This window comes from Pectinophora gossypiella, chromosome 18, assembly GCF_024362695.1.
Source record: "Pectinophora gossypiella chromosome 18, ilPecGoss1.1, whole genome shotgun sequence".
Lineage (NCBI taxonomy): Eukaryota > Metazoa > Arthropoda > Insecta > Lepidoptera > Gelechiidae > Pectinophora > Pectinophora gossypiella.
Genome location: NC_065421.1, coordinates 13,320,565 through 13,340,194, shown reverse-complemented (window position 1 = coordinate 13,340,194; position 19,630 = coordinate 13,320,565).

Genomic DNA, 19,630 nt, shown 5'->3' with positions numbered 1-19,630 from the left:
ATTGAAAACATCTACTCGTATCTCCGTCCCTTCCAAATTTCAAGTGCCTACGTTTAGCCGTTTAGGCTGTGCGTTGATATGTCAGTCAGTGAGTCAGTCAGTTTCTCCTTTTATATATTTAGATTATCACGAGATTATCACTATTCTCAGCAACGAGCGAACGTTTGAGGGAACGATATTAAAGAGCAAGAGATATACATATATTATGTATTATCAGATCTATTTTGTCGACATCCGATCGACATTACCGACAACTGCCTAAAATATTCACAGAACATGAGATCGGCGAGACAATAACTAACCATGCGAAATCTTCCAAACAATTTCCTGCCTTCCATCTTGAGCACAAAGGCCTTTTTTGTACGGTAGTGGAATCGGAATTGAATACAGGAGGTGAAGCTTCAATATTCGTGATTTATCAGAACGTATTTGCCGATCTGTTGTGTTGTGGAGGTAACCTTGTTTGTTGGCACGTTGAGGTGAGAAATACCACGGCATGTAGATAAACGTATTTTATGTCGTCGCCTTATAGATAAAACTAATGGTGCCAAAATATCGATAGTTTAAAAACATAACGACTTTGGGAGGTGGATTACCAACCCCTATTGAACCGCCAAAGGCTCCTGACATGGCTCATGTAACGACTACTTACTTGCACTAGTCACTATCGATAGTTCAAAACTGTTGATATTGATTGTTTGAGGTTTACGCGGTTATTATCATAGTTAAAACACATAATTATACCCGTCATTTTCTTATCCGCCGAAAAGGAATGGGACGAATAATTGTCAACAAGTTAATTTTAAAATGAATGAATAACCCGTCCGAATAAAATAGGCATCTCGCTGGTATGCAATCCGTTTGACGAGCTATGATGATGAAAGGTGATGATGATGAAACCTAAGCCCCCACCCTCGGAGTAGACTCCTACTCAGAACCCCAAACGAATTAACTCAAAAGTCCGCATAAACTTTCGGGTTATGAAGCTCTTGGCACGAAGCGAAAATAGGCAGATACTTATGTTTTTTGAATAGTCCGATATAATAACACTTTCGCGATGTCTTCCGGCTAACTTAATGCGATCATTAACCACAAAACACCACTCCGTATTAATTATTTAGATTATTCAATGAAGAAAGCAACTGTCCCGTTCCCGTTCCTGCCAAAAAGCTGTGGCAGTAGAGAATACCACGTAAAACCGAGCAATAGACAAACTAGTTTCTATCCTGATAAAAAAAAATAGTTTCAATTTTACCCCGGATTGAAATAAATTGAAATTGAGAATGTGATTTTTCAAAATGGCGCTTATATGTATTTTACAGTACTTATAAGCCTACGATAAGTAACCCACGTACTGTAACTTGAAATATTATTCATCAACATACATTCTCATTAATTAATTTTCCATTCTGTAAAGGATCGTGCACACAAAATCCTTTACAAATCCTAAGGGTCTCTCTCGACTGCGTGTTTTTTTTATCACTATTCCTATTCTTGTCGTTTTAATTGCTCCTCGTGAGATGGCGTAAGCAGCACCACATAATTAGTGCACATCATTATCGCGCAAGTGTGCACATACCCTATTCACAAGCCAGTGTGTATAAGGACATAGTGTAGTGAAGCACAGTGGTACAACTCCGAAATTTGGCTAATAAATCAGAACTTACGACATACAAAAACGTGAGAAAGAAGTTCAATTCGCTGTCTTGCTCGCCACTGGCGTGGTATTAGGAACACAATCGATAATAAAATGCCTACTTAATCAGAAATCTCACTGCGAACTTTGTAGCGAGATATCATAAATTCATCACTCAAGGAGGTAGACACTGAAAAACTAGCAAAGACCAAACCAAGAGCAGCGGCAAGGCGAGAACTTTGTGATAACACTGAAAAATTTACATTATTACCATTCTCGTAATGTACAAACTTCTCCCTCTCAAATATCTATTCGCGGCGCGAGAAACTTAGCGTTGTTGAACAATATTGCACTTTACGAGACTCGTAATAAAGTTATTTTCGTCTTGGTCTACGCAGACCGTTATAGCACCGCATGGTCTCAGCTTAAGCGGTTATTATGCTACCTAATCCACCCAGTCCGATTGCGGCTCGCGCGTCGTCAACGGGGAAATCGACGTTAAATCGTAGTTACCATGGTTACGCCCAGCAATTTGCTATTAGACCACACGATTCCGATCGCCGAGCGAATGACCTTGACGCATCGAGCTGGGGGGATTAGATAAGTCTAATAATCGCTTTACACGCATACGACGGAACCTACGTTGGTACTCTGTAATTTGCCTACACTGTGTCACGCTTAGAAGGCGAGCGCTTGAGTCAGTCGAGAGTCTTTTGTTGGGATCTACCGTTGGCTTGTCTAGGTTTTTCAGTTTTTCTTTTATTTGAAAGCATGTGATACTATGTGTTCTGTTTTGTAGGCAAGTGCTTCGTTCTGTCTGATTATTTTAAGTGATCATTATAATGAGGTCGCTCCTACTTTGTTTTTAGTCGTCTCTGCGTATGTATAATTATATACGTAGGCTATATAAGAATACATAGACACCTAGGGAGCGTGACACTCCTGGGCACAAGCCTCCGACACTAAACTTGAGTCACTCTACCAAGCTGCTTCACTGCGGGTTGATGGCAATCACGGAATACTTAGAAGAAAGAGTAGTTTCCAACAAGTCAAAGCAGTTACTTTTTACTAAACGTCAAAACTCGAAATTACTATGGAATTTGTATGAAAAAGCACACTGTGACGTCATAGAAAAACGTGATAAAATGTCGGACTTATTATTACGTTTTTCTTGACTAAAATTCATAAATAAGTTAAATAGAAAAAAGAAAATGTTTTTCGTTATTTTTAGATCTGTTTTTATTTAGTAATCAGAATTTTATAATTTATCTTTGACCTGGGAAACCATCCAATTCCTCTATTAAGTGATTCTCTCTCTCTCTTTATTTAAGAGCTGCGCTCTTGTCGGTGGAGTAATCGCCTTCATTAAGTGATTAGATAGTTATATTCATTCGCCGAGTGTTTATTGAGTAAACAATCGGGCGTGAGAATCGGGCGGGCATCATCCATTATTCACTGAGCGGGTCTATCCATCCTGATAATTACCACCCCATGACGCTCTGGGTTTAGACGCACTGTGGGGAAAGACGCCGGCGGTCAAACGCGTCGTCAGGGGCCTATTTTACTTAACTTTTAAACAAATAAATAGATTGCAAAAGGCAACGATAGAGGGAGGGAGGATAGGAACCTAACAAAAGGTAGGTGGAGAATCTTGTATGTTACCTTTTATATCCTTGCGGGAGGCCTATGCCCAGCAGTGGGCGTCGTACGGCTGATGATGATGACCTTTTATATCAAATCCACGGAAAGTCATTAGAGTACATCATCAACCCATTAACGTCCCCACTGCTGGGGCACGGGCCTTCCCTATGGATGGATCCCTCCCTTATGGATCGATCTCCCTAGATCGGGCCTTAAACCATCACGCGGGCCCAGTGCGGATTGATGGTTATTAAAGACTGCTAATGCAGCCGCGACCAACGGCTTAACGTGCCTTCCGAAGTACGGAGGAGCTCGAGATGAAAACTTTTTTTTTTGTGGTCACCCATCCTATAACCGGCCTTTGCGAAAGTTGCTTAACTTCAACAATCGCAGACCGAGCGCGTTAACCGCTTCGCCACCGAGCTCATCTCATTAGAGTACAATGGTGGAAAATTATCTAAAACACTATGGCGTAAGCAAGTATTTATCCGTTCAAAGACGACTTTTTACTTCAACTCAGGGTTTAGACACGCTGAGGGGAAAGACGCCAGCTACAATGGTTTGTCCTCCCTTACACTGCTTAGACTTTAGACGAAGAGTCCAGCAAACATAAAAACATAACATAAACAGCCTATACATGTCCCAATGCTGGGCACAGGCGTCCCCTTAATTAACCAGAGGGGATGTGGAGCATACTCCACCACGCTGCTCCACTGCGGGTGGGTGGAGGTATTAGGGCTAGTAGCGATCAATGACTTAGCGAGCCTTTCGAAACACAATCATCTTACTTTTTCGGACAATCAGGTGATTCAAGCCTGCAATGTCCTTACCAAAAAAAGGACAGTCTCCATCGGGAATGGAACCCGGACCTCCAGATCGTGAGCCTAATGCTCTAACCACTAGACCACGAAGGCTGCAAACATAATAGCCAATGAAAAAAAATCGCAGCGTTTTTCAGTCGAGTATCACTCAAATCTTTATCGGAACCACAGGATTACAATTTAGACTGTTATATTGGTTCCCTGAGGTCTGTTAAGCACTTTTTATCTACTAGACCCTGAACTTAAGGAACAAACTCTTGTTGGACCTCTGTTCGGGGCGTAATTGGACCTAGACGTGATCTCTGAGATACTAAAGTATAACATAAACAGCCTATATACGTCCCACTGCTGGGCACAGGCCTCCCCGAAATCAACCGGATACCGGGGGTATGGAGCATACTCCACCACGCTGCTCCACTGCGGGTTAGTGGTGGTGTTTTTACGGCTAATAGCCGGGACCAATGGCTTAACGTGCCCTCCGAAGCACGGAATCATCTTAGTTTTTTGGACAATACCAAACAAAGGACAGTCTCACAAAGTGATTTCGACAGATCGTGAGCCTAACGCTCTAACCACTAGACCACGGAGGCTGTAAAAGTAAGTATACAGGTATAGAATAGGGGAGTGAAATGATTACTCGTACCTTGCTCAGTACCGCAAAAAAATAAAAAAAATAAGGGGAAACCAGCAGTGGGATATTGTGAGCTAGATTAGAATAGAGGAAAATAATTCCATGAGTCTTCTAATAATTAATTTCGTACAAATTATTAATTTCTCTAATACATTCTCTAGAGGAACGGTTTTAACAGTTAACTAAGTACGTATATTAATATTAATTCTATTTCGTTGCCTTCTATATTATATATTTATTAACAATCCCTTGTAAACGTTGATTATATACTCCTTTTGTTGAATTAGACCTTGTTTTATCCTTTAACTCATACATATAAGGTGTTAGCGACATCGTAACGAAAACTTTGAGGAATGATTCAGACTATAACCCGTTATTATGTGCTTTAATTATGATAATAACCGCGTAAAATTAAAACAATGTATAATTCTGATTTGATATCAAGTGGAAAATTTTCCGTCGCAAAATTCATGATTATTTTGTGTTATTTTTTAATTATTTTTATATATTAGGTGTGATGCTCTGTCACAGAGCCACCGCTTCCGATTGAGTTAAAAAGGATAAAGTTTAATGTACGTACTACTACCTAATTTGTCGACGAAAAAAAAATGCAGCTAAACACATTCTATGACATAACATAAGCTCACGACCTATCCCAATCGGTGTAGTTAGAGGTACATGCATCGCAAGATGAACTAAATACCCTATGTTATGATCTTCATGATATGGGCTATAAACTGTTACAAATAACACTAGTATTACAGTTGTGCTGGTATACATTAATAGTTATCTTTATGTTTGTTTCAATTATTCCTGCATTAATATAATAATTGAATGTACAAATACCTAGTTATAAATATATTGTTATACTTATTGTAAATTATTTTAACTTCAATTACTCGTATTAGTAACTCGCTCTGTAAACGTATCCTCTCGTTTGACGTGAGATGTCAACTGTCAACTCGAGGATTCGCAGTCTGTGGTTAGCGCCAAAACGTACGGCTTTGTTACTGATAATGTTAAAATTATATTTCTATTTAATAAAAGATTTACTTGTTATACTAATATAAAGTTATTATTTATACGAAAAATCCCTTCCCTGAGTTGTAGTCTTACACCTAGTAGTAAGTTAACGCTTCACTGAGCTTTCTGTTAGACCAACGTCATAGGTAGTGAGCCGTATCGCCGTTTATAATGATCAAGAAAACTGTGTTAGTGAAAACTGCATACACGTTCCACTGTTGGACACAGACCTCCCCTGAATCAACCGGAGGGGGTATGGAGCATACTCCACCACGCTGCTCCACTGAGGGTTGGTGGAGGTGTTTTTACGGCTAATAGCCGGGGCCAACCGCTTAAAGCTCCCTCAGCAGCACTGAAAACTGTACTTAAGATAAATTAATAACTCATTGGTGATAGTCCGGTACGAGGTACGCGTTCTATCTACGGTTGAAATTCACAAAAATAATACTCATAAGCATATCTAAAGCTACATTTGCCCAGTCATCTATAAGCTGAATGTTTCATAAAGGAAAATGGAGCTATAAAGAGTCAAAACTGTTCTAGTCGGGATAGATATCATAAAAATCTAACTCAGACTATTTATGTAAATGAGTTTTGGAAAACTGAGGGGTTATTTTAAAACTAGCCAAGTGTGAGTGCGACTCGCGCGTAGATTTTTTAGCTGGGGTTTCTATACTTTTACATTGTAAAATTCCACTTGATATTGTCTCAGAATAATTAGCTGATTCACCCCCCTCAGTATTTGTTACGATGTCATTTACACCCCTTACAAGTACATACAGGTAGCCATACAAATAGGTACAAGGGTTAGTGACACCATAACAAATACTGAGAATACTGGATGATTCAGACCATGATTCTGAGTTGATAACAAGTGGAATTTCATGTCGGAAAATTCATGAAAATGTTAGTGTTTTTTTAAATTAATTTCAGTTTCATACTTTTACGACGGAAAATTCGACTTAATATCAACTCAGAATCATGGTTTGAATCACCCTTCAAAGTTTTCGTTACGATATTACTAACACCCTGTTTAAATAAAAACACATACTTACTTGACTTTTAGAAATGGACTGTATAATTGAAATTAACAAAAGTGAAAACAGCAACACCCCATCGCCATGATGTTAGAATGGTAGAAGGAAAGTTAAACGCGGTGTTGCCATGATATAAAACAAATTTTAGTGTGTACTACACACTAACTCAAACAAAAAAGTTTTCCCGAAATGTTGTAAAAGTTACCCGACATTGGAAAGCTGGGTGAATGCAAAACAATGGAAACTGCCCGCATTGCGGAGTATAATGTGGTGCAACGCGATTCATTTACAAGCGGGGAAACAATTGGGATACCTACCCTTTCAGACCGATCACGAATATACATCCTACTCAAAAGGAAACGATTTCGCAAAGCGACATTGTCAGTGATAGTAAAAAAATACAGTGTGTTAGTAACATCGTACTGAGTGCTGAGGGGTATGATTCAGCTCATTATCCTGAGTTTATATTAAGTGGAATATTCCGTTGCAAAATTCATGATTCCCTCAGTATTCGTTATGATGTCACTTACATCATGCCCAAGTACGTACAGGTAGCCATATGGGTACGTATGGGTGTTAGTGACACCGCAACGAAGACTTTGGGGGATGAGTCAGACCATGATTCTGAGTTAATTGCAAGTGGAATTTCCCGTCTCGCAAAAGTATAGAGTAGAAAATAATTAAGACTAAAAAAACATGAATTTTGCGACGGATAATTCCAGTTAATATTAACTCAGAATCGTGGGCTGAATCATCGCCGTGAGTATTCGTTACGATGTGTCTAACACCTATATAATGATAACCTACCCACTTACAAGTCCTACAACAAACACAGAATTGATCGAACACCTACTCAAGCACCGCAACCCGTAATAAATAAGGCTGAAGACGCAACGAATTTATTGAATTCACGGTATTGTTGGCAGGACCCGAAATAAGGCAATTCTGTAAGAATATTGCTCAAGCAGCATTATTCATTGACAAATGTCTTCCATAACTACGATTTATGTTAAGCACCCATCGAAACTGCGATATAGCGAAAATATTTATTTATTCCGTCTTGTTTCGTGCATAGTTTGAATAGGAAAAAACACTTGAAACACATAAAAGTAAGCGTGACCCTATATAAACGCACATATCGCCGCCTTAGTGAAAATGACGTAAGCGCATTTTGAAAACACATATCTATTGGAATGTGATTTTTGTTAACAAAACCTCACAATATAGTAGGGCAACAGGCTCGCCCCCTATTACATAGGAACTAGTCATAGAATAAAGAATAATACTACGTATAGAACGGCAACTCTCCACTCCCCACTAGCGTCTGGTCTAGGTTTACCTCACCCCCCTCGAACATAATTTATTAGACTTGAATCGTATGGCGTCAGACGTCACACACACAGATGCGCGTGTACGATAACCTCAATGTTTGGTGTCTGTGTAAAACGAGGTTGTTTGTATGAAGTGTCCGGCGTGCGCCTAAGTATAAATTCAAATTCAAAATTCAAAAATATCTTTATTCAGTAGGTAACATAGTTACACTTTGAATCGTCAATTTTACATAACGAACGTCTCATCCGCCTAAAACTACTGCAGCTTCTCACAACCTGTATAGCCGGAGAAAAGAAGCTGCAAGAAAAACCTCGGCACAGGGCCCTAGACGATCTTTAAAAAAATAAAAATAAACATAAAATATAGGTATACAATTGAGTAATTTAGCTGCCTAATATCAGTTCTCAGACAGTTAATCCCATGCATTCATATCTTCTAAATAATCACTAACTTTATAATAACATACATACATACATACATAAACTCACGCCCGTAATCCCTAATGGGGTGGGCAGAGCCACAAGTAATCAAAGACAACTTGCAGCCACTGTTGATACTTTATAATAACCTTTTTTGTAAAGTTTTTGTTTAACTACTGTCTTAAAACAGTTGAAAGGCAAATTCTGAATGTCACGTATACATTGCCCCTTAAAAGATTTAGTAATCTTATGTAATCGACTGACTTGTAAAGCAAGTTTATCTTTATTCCTGGTATTAACAATGTGCCGATCGCTATTTTTTGCAAATAATCCTATATTTTTTTACATACTTATATTAAGTTTTCAAAGATATATTGTGATGCCAAAGTTAAAATATTAATTTCTTTAAATTTATTTCTAAGTGACATCTTGGGTCCCAATTTCTAAATCGCCCGAATGGCTCGCTTTTGCAGAACAAAAATGCTGTTCATATCTGCAGCATGACCCCACAGCAAGATGCCGTACGACATTAGACTGTGGAAGTAGGCAAAATAAACTAATCGCGCGGTTTCTACATCGGTTATTAAACGAATTTTTTTGACCGCGAATGCTGCTGAGCTGAGCCTTTTGGACAACTTATCAATATGAGGACACCATTGCAACTTAGCGTCCAAAGTAATTCCCAAAAATATAGCTGGCGAGGAGTGAGTATTACTACGCACACATCTAAGTTGCCTACCGCCTCCGAAATACAGGCGTCATACATACATACATAAACAGCCTATATACGTCCCACTGCTGGGCAGAGGCCTCCCCTCAATCAACCGGAGGGGGTATGAAGCATGCTCCACCACGCTGCTCCAATGCAGGTTGGTGGAGGTGTTTTTACGGCTAATAGCCGGGACCAACGGCTTAACGTGCCCCCCGAAGCACGGAATCATCTTACTTTTTCGGACAATCAGGTGATTCAAAAGTTACCAAACAAAGGACAGTCTCACAAAGTGATTTCGACAATGTCCCCATCGGGAATCGAGCCCGGACCTCCAGATCGTGAGCCTAACGCTCTAACCACTAGACCACGGAGGCTGTTATATATAACAATATGATAAATCCAAACCATCTCCAAGCCGTAACAAACAAGAGATTAATAAGCACGAAGGATTTGTATTACAAATTGTGAGTGTGCGCAGATCCGTATAGTGGGTCCTGTATCACGTAGCAGCCGTGACGACACGATGATTAATGACGTCACACCGACGCTCGCAAATGACACGGAGTGCCTCAGGGTACTCTCTTACTCGGTGAAATTAAATAACACCCTCCCCCCCTACTGAGGCGGATAACCAAAAGTTTAATAAAAAAAAGCTTAGAGGTCACTAACATAACTACTATAATTATAATTTATCTAAATTTAGCTATGGTAAACATAATATTAAGTAAAAATTATAAATAAATAATATTATAAATAAATAAATAAATATACGAATATAATATATATAATATCGAGGGTTGAAAGGCAAATGGGTTTAAGCGACATTTTGGGCGAAATTGACATATATATATATTCGGAATCAGCGATTTTTTCCGCGTCGACTGATCTTGGTTTCAGATCAATCGAAGCTACTTTTTGGCGCTTCAGCCAATTAGCACTTTGGGTACATTTTTAAAAACCCGTGTTTTAACCGACAAAAAAATGCACAAAATTCTGGGCGGGTGGCATATCAGTCGTATTCCGGGATATGAGTCGGTCACATAAGCTGTTATGTCTTTTCATTTTCATGATTCGAAGTCTGTTAAAGCGTTTTCCCTGACAGTGTTTTGTTATAGATAAGTCGGTTAAATCATTTGTCCTTAGACGAAACGAAAATAGATTTGGCGCTTAAATCTTTTTGCTTTAATCCAGATTTTATAAATATTGTCGCTTCAACCGTTTTGCCTTCGACAGTTTAAAAGTAAAATTGGCACTTGAACTGTTTTGCCTTTACCGAAAATATTCATAGAATTTGACTTCAGCTATTTATGCTACATTTTTTTAAATTTTTTGTCGTATAAAACAACTATCATTTTCTTTTGAAAGGACTTAAAACGTTTTTCCAAAACAAAAAAGAAATAATGTTAACATTTCAGTCATCGCAATTTTGTATGAAACCTTGTGCCCGCATCACTTCAACATATCAAAATAAGTATGGGCAGGTCCTGGTTGGGCGGTTCACACAGCTAAAAATTACGTTTGGGAAGACCGGGAGTGTGCGTGTCATCATGTCACCCAAGCCGTATCCGTTGATGGTGACTTCTATTTGTGTCTATCCCAAGTCGTTGTTGTGGTAGACTTTGACGTGGCTAGCGGAACCGAACTTCGAATTGAAGATCTTGTCACATGGCATACAATCAAGCTGGTCAGCCGAGTTTACCGTGTAATTGTAGGAAGGTTTCCGTTGAGTTTTCCGTATTTGGCGTCTTGGACTAAGATTTTCGAGGACTATATCACGCGCTACTCCAGGTTCAGACACACTCATCCCAACTATCAGTTGGCATGTTGAAAGCCACATGGTTGCGCTTGAGCACGTCTTTGTACCGCAGGTATTGTCCACCTTGTTTACAGTTCCTTCTAGACACCTCGAAATAGAAAACCTTTCTGTCATCCATTCGCATGACGTGACCGCACCATCGTAGGTGATGTTTTATGATGAGAGCTTCTATTCCGAATATGCCAGAACGACGTAATACTTCTGTTATTGGAAAAACATCTTGCCGCTTTATGCGTAGGATGGACCTTAGATATTTAAAGTGTTACGTATCAAGTACGCCGCTGAGACTTTGTACACTAATATTTTAAGTTTTCCAAAGGCTGCCACCGCACCTGTTATCCGGGCTGGCAACTCCGATGACTTTGGAGTCATTTCATATTTGAGAACCCAAATATTTTAATTTTGAAAATTCCTTCAGCTCAGCGCCCTTTAAAGCAACATTGGAAGAAGCTACATCCCCGGAGCATCCTCTGGATGATTATTTTAAAAGGGTTTTGCACAAAACTATAAATATTCTGGTGTGAGACTTAATTGAATCGGCCATTCCTCGGCAAGTTTGGTTAACTGACGCATAGATGTGAGACGTGAGAGATCAAAAATGATCTTATTCATTTTAGCCTTAATTTCAATTAAGCTATAAATAACAATTCCACAGAGCATCCCACTTATGCGTGATACAGAAGCGATATATAAAGAAAATAGACTAGGAACCATGGCTCCATGTGTTATGACATAGCCTTGTTTCGCGCCGTAGGTAACGACGAATAGCTCTGAAAAGTTACTTCTAAATCAAACTGTCGTCATCAAGTCGTCATGATATTGTCGTATCAGGATAAGTCATAACTTTTCAGGACAATCTGTTTTCTTTAGAGCAATCCACAAGCCGTGTGAAGCCTCACGCAGCACATAACAACGGCCGATGTTGTTCAAGCCTTTTGGCCTGAATCTGTTTAATAACAAAACCGTACCCCCATATCTCTGTCCGGGCAAAATCATCATTGGGTTTCCGGAAGTACCTTTTCTGCATCACGGGATAGAATAACGTTAAGGCTAAAATTTAATATCGATCGCCATCGACTCGCAAAGAAGAAGAAGGCTAAAATCATTCCAGCAGCTGACTCCCATATCTTCAGGATGAGTTTGCATAACCAGTTATTAATGTGTAGGCATATTATACAGTTCAGATGGTATTTTTGATGTGTTGGTATTCGTCATCCTTCTTAGCGCGGTAAGAAGTTCTTCAAAGGTCGGGGGTGCCGCTAGATCTTAAGCGAAACCCCCGACCTTGTTGTAACAAACTCGACCGATATGTTGTAACAAACAAGTCACTGGTATTACTATTGGGATTTAAGACATCGTTAAAATGTGTCCAAAGCGCTGCTAATAAGTCTTTCTGATCAGTGAGGCGTTGGGTCTTTTCTTTGTTGTAGATTGAAACTCTCTTCAAAGTTTGTGGCCGAAAACAGTCTTGAAGCTGTCGAAAATCTACCGGAACTGGATTGATAGGAATCAGCATAGAGCTGAATTTCACAAGCTTATTCCACCTGGCATTTGTTTTTGAGACATATGGTGACAGAAAAGCCCGCCTGTAGTTCTCCACGAGCTGATTTTCACGTTAGAACCATTGCACCAATCTTAGTTTTGCGGTCTGGTTTACCAACCAATAACTTCGGTAGAGCAGAGCACAGCTATAAAAATGCTCGGCAAAGGAACACCATCTATTTATTATTATTATCATCTATATTATCTCATCGACAGATGTGTCTGCTGCGATGTCCGACGTATCTCGGCTTTAAAAGCATGATCGAGTTCTGTTATTGTTTGTCAACTTCGACGGTATCTTATGGCCAGCTCGAAGTGGAGGTCTTAGGCGCAAATGTAACAGAAATTTTGATCAAACAAGTCGCTGATCTATCCACCCCTGGCCGCCTCTTAATATAAGAGCAATGAGTACTTCACTGCAGTCTGTCCTAGTACCGCGTACCATCTAGTAGGAGCCAGTGCTTGGAACTTGCATCCAGCCACGTGGTCTTAAATTTTTCAGTAAATCGGAAACAAGTTGTGATAGTGAGATTAAACTCAGCACAGAGTATAAGCATATTAAGACTTTTTCAAAGCTATTTGTTTCTTTTATTGCCCGCATTCAGTTGGTGACAGTCATCTGTCATCCGCCATCATACGCGGTTTACCATATACTTAAAAAGTCGAATTAAGCATGTGTAACAATCTTTATGGTTATATTCTAGATCCTGTTGCTTAATGCAATCGATTTACTCATTATATCCGCCGTGATTTTTCCTAATATTGTAAGGTACAAATATCTCTAAATGCCTTGCCCGACTAAAATCTCTCCCAGGAAAAACGGCTTAAGGACCGACTTTATTTCCGATCTTACTAATATTTGGATTTCATACAATTGAAATTGGTAGCGGATGGTCACTTAAGATATTTTCCTTCCCTGTCATATAACCTTTTATGGAGGTTAAGCTGATTTGCCTCTAGTCTTCTTTTTTTAAGAAGTCGTTTAACTCATTTAGCTTTAGTCAAACTAATAAGTGAGAGGTCTCTTAAAGCATTTTGCTTTTAGCCAATATTTGGCTCTAGTGGATATCAACCGTTTTTCCTTCAACTGTAATTTAGTTCAATTGAGGCATTTTGTATTAAGCGACTTCTAAAATCTATAACTGATGTGTTTTTCGAACCAAATAAATACAGAATTGTGCAACGTTTAATTTAAAATAATTCTTAGCATTTTGAACACTTTTGATTCAGTAGTTTTTTTTATATGAATTTTTTTCGAAAAAATAAAACTTTAAATGGCTCTCCTGTAAAGTTCACAAAATGTCGCTTAAACCCATTTGCCTTTCAACCCTCGATATTATATTATAAATATATTTATAATATAATAAATATATTTATTTATTTATATTTTATTTTATTATATTATTGTTTTTTATTTTTATTTTATATTATATTTATATATAATATTATATCACAAAAATAATTAATAATATTAATATTGCTTTTTAGATGAATTGCTTCGATGTGGCTTTTTATCGGGGTATCTTGTTGGTAGCGAATATTCGTATTCGCGTCACCAGGGTTTCATAATGAGAGATGTCCCAAAATCTACTGTTCAAATCCAGTAACGGTTTACCTACAATTGTCAATACCCACTTAGCTTATTAAAATTTAACGTCTACAAAGTTGGAGAACTATTCTAACTTGGACCCTATATTGCGAAACTTGGTAAAATATTCATAAAACAGCGGCCAGAGGTGAGTCCGCTTCCATAGTCAGTTTAAAGTTTAAATAACTAGTTATTATAAATCTTATAACTAAAAGAAGATATAAGTAACTATGCTAAGCTTAAAAGAGGTTCAGGTTTTTGACGTCGACGTAATCCGTATGACGACAGGTGATCACAATCACAATCCATCTGTCGGTTTTTACGACATGCTCGGTAAAATAAGCAGCTGAACACGTGCTGTTTTCTATTCTGCAGATTACAAATACATCCCGCTTAGACGATACGGAAAAATATGCGCACCCGATTTAATATACGATTCTGACGACCCGATTACTCTAGCCATAGAGGCGGCTAATCAGCTCGTCAACAAACACTTCACCTCTGATACCGACCCCGCTTCCCTCATTGAGGGCTTGATCGCTATCGGCCCACTAGGGTCGATTAATTCTTTCAAATGGAATCCTCTCAGAAGCCCTAAGGCGAGGTTCGTGCCTAACTGGACACCCTCAGGCCTTTTATCTTAATTTTTTGTACCAGGTGAGAGCCTTCAGTTCTCCCCATTTGTCCTGCCAAGTGCCTAGTTAATGCCATCTGCGACAAATCCACAATAAGTCATGTCAAGTTTGTTTTTCTATTCGCTCTTAGAAGCATAAAATAAATTTCTAAAGGAACATAATTTACATGTACCTACTTACCAAGCTCTCTTCTGCAATTGAATATCTTCCTGATCTAAATAAAGACTGTCTGTCTGTCCGTGGGTGTCACAAGACGATAATTAGCAAGGATCTGATGGTATCATTTGTCACGCCCGAGACGTCTTCACTGAGAGGGATTCTGTAACACCATCATGTAATAGATGCGAGTCATTTACTTCGTTTCTTGAAAATAAATATACAAAGTATTCGATCTAAGTATCGGTTTTAGTCTTCTCTTTTTTTTACTCTTTATTTAAGGCGCTTTTTCAAAAATGTAAATGTCGTTCCATTGTTCTACAAAAATATCTTACCTACTCTAATTTATGAGCTAAACCACATCCATGGATGTTATCTTATTTACATTACATTTTTTCTCCTATCGTGTGGGTTTTTGAGATGTATATCAACCTCATCAACCCTGGTGTCAGAGTAATTACTGAGCCGCCAAAGGCTGATATGACTCTTGTAACGACTACATACTTACATCAGTATGTAGTAACCGGGAGCAACAGCTTAACGTGTCTACTTTTGGACAATCAGGTGGCCAGCCTGTAATGTCCCAACCAAACTTGGGATTACAATAAAAATATATTTTGTTACGACGTTGTAAGAGACAGCCAATGACAGCGCTTTTTGTTCGTTCTTTCTTTTATTGAATTACGTGATCGTTGTCCGCCGCAGACACCAAGTCTGCCTGTTTTTGTGAACCATACCTACCTAACTACGAGGATTCCTATAGTTACGTGAATTAGCCGAAGTTCTTCAAGCACAGGAATACACTTTATGCTCTTTAATTTACAGTTAGTAAATTTTCTTGTGACAAATTATTGTCACTAGTGTTTTTGTTGTACAAATTATGTACAACACAAACATTACATAATATAAGCTCACGACTATATCCCAATCGGGGTAGTCACAGTTACATCCATCACAAGATGAACTATACCTACACCTCACTGAGCTTTCTTAGACCAACGCGATAAGTGGTGAATTGATGATCCGTATCGCAGTCTGTATTGACTTACTACTACTACTTATAATAACTTACAATGACTTTTTTATATTAATATGGCATTAACTACTTGTCGGGACAAATGGGGAGCGCTGAGGGCTCCTGTCGAGTACAAAATTTAAGACACCAGGCCTGAAGGTACACTGCTGGGCGTCCTGAAATTTACCGACTTCAAACATTTGTTATTTTAAAACCCAGAATGTAATGTCTTGATATCCTTTTTCAAACAAAATAAGGACTCCGTAAATGTATATCCGCTGCTTTATAAGTTTTCACAATTCCCTTAAGAATGTCAAGCGCGTATTTTTTCAATATTAAAGATAAGTATAAGTATGCCCATTTTGATTTACGCGCAGCACGAGGGGGGTTTCAAACATGGCGGGAAATTTATGCCGCCATCTTGTTTATTGTTTCAGTTACTTTTGTGTTGATGCAGGGTTGTCGCGAAATTAAAGTACTTACGATAAAATATGCCCTACAATGAGGGCTTAAAAATTCAAATTCAAATAATTTATTTTCAGACCATCATAACGTCCATAGAAAAAATAAATAATAATAAACAATAAAAAGTACAAATACATAAAAATTATAAACTTGAAATAAAAATAAAAAAAATCAAGATCAAAATTAACGTCACAATCAAAATTACAATTAAAATCATAATCAAAGAAAACAACACAAAATCAATATTAAATTAGATAGGAGAAATGAAAATCAAAATTATGAATACAATCAAGAATCATTTTTTTTTTCTTTAAGAAAATTGTTCCGTCTAAAACGCTTCCAGGCTACGTTCCTCAAAAACAATAAAGATGGCGCTGTACAGATTTTCCTTCGTTTAACCTTCTAATTTCATGAATAACAGACATAATGCATCTTTTATCTTTGTTTTTGGGTATAAATGATGACACTTTTTATTACACCCAAGCACAATTTACATCTTACACTCGTTATTATTCTGATCAAAATAAAGAGAAACAATATAGGTAAGTCATCATCATCACCAGCCCATTAACGTCCCCACTGCTGGGGCTGGGGCACGGGCCTTCCCTATGGATGGATAGGGAGATCGGGCCTTAAACCATCACGCGGGCCCTGTGCGGATTGATGGTTATTAACGACTGCTAATGCAGCCGGGACCAACGGCTTAACGTGCCTTCCGAAGCACGGAGGAGCTCGAGATGAAAACTTTTTTTTTTGTGGTCACCCATCCTATGACCGGCCTCTGCGAAAGTTGCTTTACTTCAACAATCGCAGACCAAGCGCGTTTACCGCTGCGCCACCGAGCTCCTCAATAGGTAAGTGAGTATTACATAATTCTATAATAATGTGATCCAAATATCAAGCAACAATTATTATTATGTTTTTCTACTCCTCTACTTTAATCTGGCATTTAAATAACCAAAAAGTCTAATATAAGTACATACATAATTAAACTCTTTGAAAAAGTGTACGCTCTATGGCCTATAAAAGCATTGTTTACAAAGTGTAACTGTACTATAATGTCGCCAAAAAAGCATTGTTGTTGTTTTTTTTTTTTTTTGACCTGGAAACTGGCACCTTTACTTTGTTTGGTGCCATAGATATACTATAAAAAAAAAGTATACATTTGCCGCCATTTTCCCGCGCGTTGGAAAATAAATTGGAAAATTTTTGTGTTTCGTTTAAAATTACGTCGTCGTAGAAAAAGTATTGTATGCAACGTTGTATAACTAGGTCAAAAAATGCTCGTGGCGTCTCTTATTGCGATGTTCGCCAAGGCTCACATCGCAACTCACGCCACTCGCATTTTTTGACCCTTCTTATACAACTGTTGCATAAAATACTATTATATTTGCATCGTATTTTGGAATAATTATAATGTATTATCGCGTGAAAGCTGCACGACGCCATGTATAATATTGTTTTTGGTGAACATAACGTGGAAAGTCCCTCTGTTTTATGATAATAATCACGTAAACCTCTAACAAGTGAATTTTATTTTAAAGTTATGTTATAGTAGGTAACAGTTTGGTATTATCTATCATATCTACAAGGTCAGAACATAAAATGTACATAAGAGGTTATACAATGGATAAAATGTGACCCATGCATGACGCAATATTGTTATGGGTTTTATAAGATGTAAAAATATTCCATATTTTTGTCATAACAACATTGAATTTTATAATCAGTCGATATAAAGTCGTCCAGTTACCTACCTAAAGAAGGCAATCTCTGTCCATCTATCACATAACATAACATAAGCTCACAACTATATTCTCAATTCAGATAATTCGAGAACATTCATCACATGATGAACTAAGCACCCACATCTCAACGAATAAGGAATAATAGTACGTATAGAACGGCAACTCTCCGCTCCCCACCACCGGCTGAGCTAGGTTTACCTCACCCCCTGGTCTTACTTTAGTCTTCAACCGTATGGGCGTCAGACTTTACACACACAGATGCGCGTGTACGATGTGTGTGTGAATGAGGTTTTTTGTATGATGTTTCCGGGGTTTGACAGAGCTTTTTGCTAGACCAACGTGATAGGTGATGAGCCGTATCGCCGTCTATAACAGTTGAGCCAACTGTGTTAGTGAAAACTGCACTTAAGATAAATGAATAATTCTTTAGTGCAAATGCAAAGTTTGAAATTTTATTTAAGTAATTTTTTCGCCCTTTCCAGTGGCAACCCTGCTTGCGTAACATGGCGCAGTTTATGAACCAACTCAGTTATGAATTAAACAATGTGAGGTTGAAATAACGGCTGTGTATGAGTTTTTTGGTGGCTACTTAAGCTGCTAACATTTTCCTTAGTTGTGAACTTGTGAGCATAGAGATTGGAACTAAATCGAGCTCGGTCACTAGTAGAAGTGACTTTATCAGATAAATAATGCTATAATAATAAATTGCTTCTGACTTTACCTATTAGCATATGCATTAATTAGGTAGCATCATCTTACGATCTTAGCTTGACCCTTAAATGGACAAAAGGAAAAAGAAAACATAGGTATTAACTACTTGGCTGGACAAGTGGAGAGCGCTGAGGACTTGAATGGGCGTGTAAATAGCCCAGCCATGGGTGGGTGATTTCTTCTTCTTCATCGTTCGCTCACTGCTGAGGATCGCGACCACAGGAAATGGTTTACTCGAGTAAAAATTGTTAAGATTATGTGGATTGCTTCAAGTAAAACAAAATAGACTCCAGCGCAAGTACAAAGCAACTCACTCACCTGCTTTGACCGGTGCCACCTTCCAGCTGCAGGAGGCGAAGATTCGACTCCTCTTCAAAGTAGTTTTTATAAAGAAACTCGTTGCACAATCACAGCGAGTTATTTTCATTCTTCCTGAAAAAATCAGGAAGATTCTGAGGTACCTCGTATGATAACACTTCACATACACGTTTATAACCTGTTCGTAACAAATCCGGTGGTTTTTAGTCAAAGAAAATGAAATATTGTTTATTAATTTGACGGCACTAAAAATTATGCAGCTGCCATTGAGCAGACGAAACATTCGAAAGATCCCGTCGATCACGACCAATCAGCACGCATTTTGCCATTGGAAAATGGTGTAACTAGCGCCATCTCTGTGAGCGACCCAGCAACACTTGCTAG